The sequence below is a fragment of the Pundamilia nyererei genome, unplaced genomic scaffold, assembly GCF_000239375.1.
Source record: "Pundamilia nyererei isolate P.nyererei 1_Seehausen unplaced genomic scaffold, PunNye1.0 scaffold00078, whole genome shotgun sequence".
Lineage (NCBI taxonomy): Eukaryota > Metazoa > Chordata > Actinopteri > Cichliformes > Cichlidae > Pundamilia > Pundamilia nyererei.
The window spans coordinates 2,887,751-2,896,657 of record NW_005187479.1 but is presented as its reverse complement, the minus strand read 5'-3'; the positions used below and the strand labels follow the sequence as shown (position 1 = coordinate 2,896,657).

The window sequence follows — 8,907 nt, the reverse complement described above, 5'->3', positions numbered from 1 at the left end:
CTGTGTCCAGGGTGAGAAGGGTCAGCTGAGATCCGAGCTGCACGCCGCAGTGTCCTGGAGGTGTACAGGTCCTGCAGAGATGGGAGTTTGCAGCCAATCACCTTCTCAGCAGAGTGCACAACACGCTGCAGTCTCTGTTTGTCCCTGATAGTGGCTCCAGCGTACCACACGGTGATGGAGGAGGTGAGGATGGACTCGATGATTGCAGTGTAGAATTGTATCATCGTCCGTGTTGGCAGGTTGAATTTCTTCAGCTGCCTCAGGAAGTACATCCTCTGCTGGGCTTTCTTGATGACGGAGGTGATGGTGGAATATTCATGAATGGCCAAGTCAGTCATCTGATCTTAACCCAATTGAGCATGCATTTCACTTGTTGAAGACTAAACGTCAGACAGAAAGGCCCACAAACAAAAACCAGCTGAAAGCTGCAGCAGTAAAGGCCTGGCAGAGCATTAAAAAGAAGGAAACCCAGCATCTGGTGATTTCCATGAGTTCAAGACTTCAGGCTGTCAATACCAGCAAAGGGCTTTCGAGTATTAGAAATGAAATTTTTATTCTTAGTCTTTTAATTTCTCGATTTCACTTTTGAAACCCTAAAACTAAGGGATTGCGTTAAAAAAAATTCCTCACACTTTTATGCAATGTTTTTATTCAACCCAAAAAATTAAAGTTGAAAGTCTGCACTTAAGGTGCATTTGAGTTGTTTCATTTGAATTTCATTCTGGGAAATCTGTCCAAATATATATGGACCTAACTGTATGTGCAAATATGAATTATACATTTATAATAAAAAAATTGTGTGAAAATGTTTGCTCTTATAATTTTTCTGCCAAGCTATATGAACACTTCACTGAGTCTGAGAGTCTTTATCTTTACTATCTAAATTTATCTAATATGAATATTTAATGCTAAAATTCTCTCTGCAACATCTTGATGAACTGAGACTCTAGATTTGAGATCGAACCAGATTAGCATGTATAGATCTTATACTTTATTTTTTCTAATTTAGATTTTTATTTATAAAAAATATGCCCAATATGTGATCTGGATGAACTTCAAATGCCCACCTCTGGGACATGAAATTAGCTACACATCAACCCCGCAAAAGTAAAAGTCTTCATCTGTCATTTTACTACAACAAAATGACATACACTGGCAGGGAACAGTGTGCTGCCTAAAGAGTATCTGATATTGCATGTAAACTTATTTTATGATTGTACATTTTTATTTTCTACATGGAGTATGTTTACATTATGTAATACACTTCATTAAAAACATAATGTATATGTCAGTAGGAAATTCTCACTTATGAAGTTTTGTTTGTCCGTTTTGACTGGTCGCAGTTTGTGTACAAGCGTTTTCGACAATAGTAAATGTAAGCAGACGTGAAACTGAATCTGAAGCGGAAATGTGTGCCGGTGTTTATCTTATAGGTCACATGCAGCTGGTGTTGTACGCTGCTACGGCCACAGGTGGCGCCATAGCTCCCTGTGTGTGACGGGCAGCAGATGATCCAGTCCACTCCGCACTCTCCATGTTGAGAGGAACCGAGCAACTTGTTCTCCAACCGTCCGTCACAGCCCACCTACTGCCCCCCTAAACCACCCAGCTGTCTACATACAGCACCGTGCTATGACGCTGGACTGGAAAAGAAGCTTAGGAGCAAGTGCATGATCGTTTCCCTGATCGACAAAGAGTGAGTTTCTGTTACTACAGCACACCGCTAAGCGCAACTTGCTATTTTTAGTCAACGTTACTTGTATCTATACAACTAACCCATGTTTTATGAGCTAACTGCTAGTTAGCTCTGATAGCGCTGAATAACAAAATGAGGGAAAAAATTGCGCGTTTCGTGGCATCCACGCTGTAATTTTAGTCTTCTCATCGTCGCAGCATATGAAGGAATTCGTTCAGTGGTTATAGTAACGTCATTCTGAGTGTTTGGTTTGCCGTCTCGTTGGGTAGCAGCTAACCTTACTAGCTTGTTGCCTCAAGTAAACCCCTCATCGCCACGTTAGCGGAGCAGCCCGTGCCCCATGCGGCTGCAGCTTTGCTGTCACTCGTTTGCATAGCAACCACGATCCCCGCCGATGCCCAGGATGGCTGCAACAAGCGAGTGCACGTACCTGTATGTGCTGCTTTTATGTTAAATCAGTTACAGTGTTGCGTTCACTTGCTTTTGTTACAAACTGTAAATAAATGAAAAATGCATGTTATTGTGCTGTTAAGCACATGTGGCAGAGGATCATAGGAGTATTAACTGTAGTCATTAATCAAGCAGTCTGTAAAGTCTCTGTATCATCTATGTCCCACGTGGGATGCGACGTTTTGCTTTGACTTTACTGCAGAGTGCATATAATTCAAAGCAGAGCGACGAGGCTGGCAGACATTTAAATGTCAAATATGTGCAGGACAGTCCAAGACCTCGCCAGCGTTGGCCGGCTGCACTGTTGCAAGTGTGATACCAAACGTGTAACCTTTTTCATGGGTTCACCAGGAACACATTGTAAAAGCCAGGTAGGGTTTTCTGCGAAGAACGCTTTGAAACTCACCTTAAATATTTTTTTAATCTAACGACACACGCCTAATAGGACCTTATTAATTTGACAAGAAATTAAATGCTGTGATTGCCAAATTCGGGGTTGATAATAACAGATGTTTAGGTGCCCTACTTTCTGCAAGTTTAAAAAGTAATCCCAAGCAAAGCTGATAAAAAGCAACAGATAAATACTGGCCACTTACATTAGAAAATGGCATCTTGTTTTCAGAAATCTATAAACAGGTGATTATCAGTATATGCATGAGAGCTTCCTTCATTGGTGCCAGTCTACATTCATTGACAAGTCAGATGCTGCAGCGCAGAAATGCCAAAACAGAGTGTTTTTTGGGGTCACTCAGAAACACAGACTTCATTACATAGCTTGTTTGTTTACAAGACCACGCTGAGAACGTTGCCAGCGCCGTCATGTAGTTCTCATTAAATTGTCTGAAGTGTCTGAAAGGAGTTCCTCCCACAGCAATATCAATAAAAAGTAATTAAAAAGATCCACATTGGCATTTGTGCACATGTTAGGGGTTTGTGAAAAAAGTGCAGCTTAAGAAACATCATGAGTTTCTTCAAGCTTTTTAAAAAAATAAGTGCGGGTCAAACGATACTCGTGGCATTTGATCTGGATGAGATGATGACTAACTGTGGAGGCTTTTCACTGCCACTTTGTCTCATCCATCTTTAATTGTGTGGTATTATGTCGAGTCTGGCTTTGCTTGTGATGAGAATAACACTGGAGTGCTGGAGTGCACTTTAGTTAATAGTTAAAGGGTTTAGTGGAATGTTTCACCCTTGGTTGAAGTGAAAATAGATAATATGTGGGAAACTGCTGCAGAGCTTGACGAAGAGGCAGTTTTAAAGTGTGTCACTTGTTCACACTCTCTACTTCTTTATTTGCTTTGTTGCTTCAGCCTTTCTGGGTCTGCACATTCACTGGACTCAGTCTTTTAAAGAGGGTTATATATAATGATAAACGTCTTACGTGCACTGTCGTCATTCACCATCAGATAAAAAATTGATCTGATATTGAATTACTGCAGAATGTCCTACTATGAGTGGTGGAAATAGCTGAGATAGGACCATGGCAAGCATGAGAAGGTCATTAGTATTACGTGGGCAGTGGAATTAGGTCATGAAATCATTACTAACAGAGACCACGTCTTGTTGCATATCTGATTTAAATAGAGTCTAACACCGCTCATCAGATTGACGCTTAATACAATTTTTTCCACTTTAGAAAAACAAAAATCACATTTGCTTTTCTGCGCTGATCTGTTGACACCCAAAGCCTTGACACGTCATGTGACAGTCTACCTTCCTCTAATCAGGTGGTGATATTTAATGGTGTTGGGCCCTAAGCCTATCAACTAGAACTGTGGCTTTGCTCTGTTGTGAAACACAAATGGGGGAGAGAGTGGCAGTGAAAGAAGGAAAGAGTAAAGAGCCGTTTGAGTCATTTTCTGTGGGTGGATAGTCCTGCTTTTTATCAGTGCTTTTTCTAGCAGGAAGACACAGCAACAGATGTCCCAACTTCCATGCTGTACTGTGAAGGATATGCAGAAAATACCACATCTCACTGCATCCTGTAGATCAGTCTCCACAGGAGAAGCCAGCTAGGCATTGATGACGGGTGCTAGGTCCTCTCCGTCTTCCAGTCTAAATGCTAATCGCTGCTTTATTTGTTTTTATTTGGAAATGAGATATTTTCTCTGATCCTGATTGTCTCTGTGTATCTGAATGGCAATTTTCCAAAACACACTCTTCCCTTTAAAATGCTACTTTGAATCTGGCTGGTCTTCAAAGTGGAATTGTCCTATTCCAGGGCTGATAAGTGGCTCAGTGCTGTTTCCAGTTCGTCTGAGATTTAAATGCTTTCCCCGACATCTACTGGGGGAATCTAGGCTAATACTGCTCCATACTGAATTTTCCTCTCTGCCCCTAGAGAGCGAATGCACTTTTAGTAGCCCATATTGTTCCAAGATTCTCTTCCCCGGCAGAATTTTTCATCACAAGTTCCTTTACAGATGCTAGCTGACATTTATGTTTTAAAACAGGCCATTTTTGTCACAGAATGTCACTTTTTCCAAGAAGAAAAAGTATTTATGTGAGCACAGAAAAACACAAAAATGTTTAATGTCTTCTTATTCCCTCATGGGTAACGCTTTTATCCAGATGCACACATTGTTTGCTCAGATATTATTATGTAAAAGTCAGTGGGACTTCTGTTATAAATTTGTAATTTGTAAATGTCTGCAGTTATGGTTTTATTTCCTCTAATATTAACACTGAGTAAAACACCCTACAGGTCTGGAAACAATGGCATTTTGCGTTGATCTGAAATCAACCCTGCAGAGTGAGGCAAAGGCTTGTGAAACCACGATCATGACGTTTAAATGTGGAACCGAAAACTAGATTCTTCTGTTTTTTGATGAATTGTGTATCAAACAGTGCATTCCAATTATTTTGCTATATGATTTAACAACCGACAGCCAGGATTTTAAAACTCTGGGCTCTCTCCGTGTCTCCTGCTTGATTTATCCAACACACACACACACACACACACACACACACACACACACACACACACACACACACACACACACACACACAGAGAAATAAAGCATTTGAGACTGACCTCCTGACCCTTAGAAAGTGACTTCTTACTTTGTTCCAAGGAAACTGACCAGCAGGTGTCTGTATTTAGAGCAGGTTTGACACCATACATCCACCACTCAGCTTTCTACAGACTGCCAACGAGTATTCTCGCAGTAGCTAGTGCCTCTGCAATCAATATCCACCTCTCTATAGGTTACTACATGGAGTTGGTGGTTGTGTAAATGCTGACAGCTTTGGTTAGGGCCCAGTGTGCTGTGTGGATATTGTGGGTGTAAAACTTGATTTATTTAAAACAAGTGTCCATTATAGATGCTGTTGTGTTTTGTTGACATGGAATACATTCACTGTTTTGTTATTAAATAATAAGCAGCCATATGGATTAAGCTACTGCTATTCAGACTTTCCGCTCATAATGTTTTTGTTTGATTTTGTGAATGAGCTACATTAACTATGATGCAATATCCTTTTAAAAGTCTCCATTTGTTTTACGGCTGTTTCTGAGTGGCAGGACTTGGAAGGAGATTTTGTTCCGTCATTGAAAATGATTGGCACTGTGCGCTGCCCATGTCAGACGCTGATAATCTGTAGTTTTCTGGGATAAGCTGAAGCATCTGTGTTGAGTTTACTGCAGGGCCGTTGTAGATTTCGGACATACTTTTAACACAGCATTTTTTTTTCTGTTTACAAATGAGGTGTTGCTGAGAGGCTTGGTTACGTCATCAGTTTGCCAAATTCCACTTTATAGGGTTATCACAATCCTCTGTGCTGGCAGGATGATATTGGTGTTGAATTTTTGCCTGATGTTTTCATGACATGCGTTTTATTGGTGCCAGACAAATCCATTAATAGCTGTTAATGTAATTCTACAGCTTTGCCTTAGGGATCAGTAGTGTTAGCGTTACTATGTCGTCTGTTTCCTAATGAAGTAGTTAACAGGGGGAAAGTGGCTCTGTTACACTAAATGGAAACTTGTGACATCCATCTGTAGATAAACATGCCAAGTCACTCCAACAAAACAAGCATTGCCTTCACCTTTCAAAGTAACATTGGGTCCGAGACGATGGGTGATTTCCATGACACGGGACCATCATCTGACTTCAGTCTTAAAGTGACACTACACTACACTGGGGTGAATGTCTTAACATTCACCCCACTTTTAGGAGAGATTGCTTTAAAAGCTATTGATCATGAATAGTATGATTTATGCCATTACAGTGGTTTCCAACAGTGATTGAGGTTGTTGAATCACTGCTGCAGCTTTTATCTGTGCTGCCTTACGCCCTGCAGTGTTTATGTGAGTCTGCTTCTAGCATTCCTCTCTGCTTCCGCTTTTCTGTCCTTATGTAAACAAATCTTGCTCTCATCTTTTTGTTGAAGGCACAGAGATTAAATTGATAAATGCTCCCATCTAACTCAAAAAAAAAAAAAAAAGAAGCTAAAAAACCTAAACCTTAAAACAGGCTTTTCCCTGCAGCATGCTGTGTAATAAATACTCTCAAAGAAAATTACGGCAGTTTTCAACTTATGTCTAAACATGTATAGTTTCATGCATCTGTCAAAACACTCGACTTCAGGTGCACGACGCTGAGCTGAAAACACTTCACGCAAGTTGAGCTGCCCGAGATTCACAGAATTTCTTGAAAATGTAAAATTTTTGTGATATATATCGCTGCCGGGGCGATAAATGTCTTATATCGGGCTATGAGATTTTGGTCATATCGCACAGCCCTATATCCCATGACTAGTTGACAGAGGTCCCTGTTAGTAGGGGTGCATGTAAACTTTTAACCCTTTGTGGATTAGATAAAATCTAAAATATGGTTATGCGTGTGCCCCTAGTGTATAATCATTCCACCCTGGAAAAGAACAGTTCACAGAAGTCATTAAAAGTAAAAAATTGCCACGACATTCATGCCCCTGATGAGTCTATGTAAACTTTTGACCATAACTGTTGATCTGCTGTATAAAAGGTGTTGGAATCATTTGGCGCCCTCAAAGTACAACAGGCTGCTTTGCTATTGTTTTTAAAGCCTTTTCCTCAAAGTGGTAAATACAGCCTCTCATTTAAAAACCAGGCCTCCCACAGCTGCAATTCACTTGTGAGGATGAATTGCGATTCACAGCACAATTTAAGATTTAATAATTGGGCTTTGTCAGAGCAGTACTTGCTGGTGGGACAAATTTTGCATTATTAACAGTGTGAATTTCACTGTTGGAACGAGAGTTTAAAACTAGACCATCTACTATAGTAGTAAAAAGAAACAATTATTTGTGAAATTAGCGGTTAGTGAGCAGAGAAAATAAGATGGACTGATTAGTCACTCAAAAGCGGAGTATCCCACAGACTGCATAGTTTTTAACTAAACATTATTCTTATAGATATACTAACATATCTCCTCAACATCACCGTCAACTAATATTCGTAGTTGGCTCAATATTCAACGACAGTTTGATCTTCATTGTTGGTCCCATTTTGCTGGATTGAACTGTGATTTTTCCAGTTTGTGATGCCCCTGATTTATACCAGACTGCTCAAACAATAGACCCCAAAGTAGGATGGCATGCGATTAGTACATTGGTCTTTAAGGGACATGAATACACTTAATGTTAAGTGGCCTTAGACCCAGAGCCAAATTTTGCATTGAGTTTAAATTGTGACCATAACAGACAGTGAGTCCTCACTTTGTGTCTCTGTGTCTCAGCAGACTGATTTTTATGTGTTGATAGAAGGTTATGTTCTGTTTATCTGTGCTATCTGTCTTCACTGGACAGACACTTCCTGTATACCAAAGAACATTTTTAAATACCTGCCTCTATTACCCAATGCTCATATGGATCATAGTCTCAAATTCAACGTTAAGTGAAAGTCTTTGTCAAATTGACATTTCACTTAAAAGACAGAAGCTAACTTTATATCTGACTGTTGATGTCTAGCTATGGTCACAGCAAAATCCTTTGTGGCCTTATGTTTACCTAAGTGGGTTTGCGTGGTCAGAGATGAGGGTTGTTGAAGGAGGCTGCTGATAAGAGGCTTTCCTTACGAAGGCTGTCTGACGTGATAAAAGTACCAACACAAGTACAAGTGAGGACAATTTGTATCCATTTAATCTTTAGGAAAATGATGACCTCAAGTCAGCAGAACTGTTCAAGATTGTTACAGGATAGACAGTTCAATTTGACAGGATAAAAAGGTTTTTAGACTCCTAGAGGAAGTGAAGGGTTTTAAAGCACAGCTGTTACAGTAAGTCCAGAACTTTGGTTTATTGGGCAAAGATGAATAAAATATTTTCAGTTGGAATGGCAGACATTGTTAATGTTTCATGGGTTGGCTATAATGTTACAGCCAGTACTATATCAAGTTGGAAAAGCTATTTCTAGTCTAGTTACTTTTCACACTGTTCCTATTTTTATATTGATTTGAAGCAAGTCTGGCTGATCTGGAGAACTGGTTACATGCAACAGAATTATGCTATGAAATTACAAGATGCAATGAATCAAACATTTTTAATGTGCAATGTAAAGGATCTAGAATCAGAATAATTTTGGTGCTTTGCATCTTTTTGCACTGCAGTGATCTTTGCCCCTCATCAACCAATCAACTCAATTCAAGTTGCTAAGCAACTTGAGTTTGGCAGTTTGACATAGCTGCCAAAGCAGAGAGCTATGTCATTGGAAATCTTTTCAGTTTTCAGTAGGGAAATTTAAAATATTTCCTTCTAAAATCACAACAGAGGCTTAATATC

The 8,907-nt window shown here is 39.8% G+C and overlaps 1 protein-coding gene across 1 annotated transcript in view; it reads left to right on the top strand.

Moving 5' to 3' along the window:
* The first annotated feature begins 1,473 nt into the window (after window positions 1–1,473).
* osbpl5 (oxysterol binding protein-like 5) overlaps window positions 1,474–8,907 on the top strand; it is a 46,399-nt gene continuing 38,965 nt past the window's right edge. Inside the window, exon 1 of the mRNA XM_005737715.1 lies at window positions 1,474–1,696. The gene's annotated coding sequence lies outside the window, so the exon portion shown is untranslated. The remainder of the gene's footprint in view (window positions 1,697–8,907) is intronic.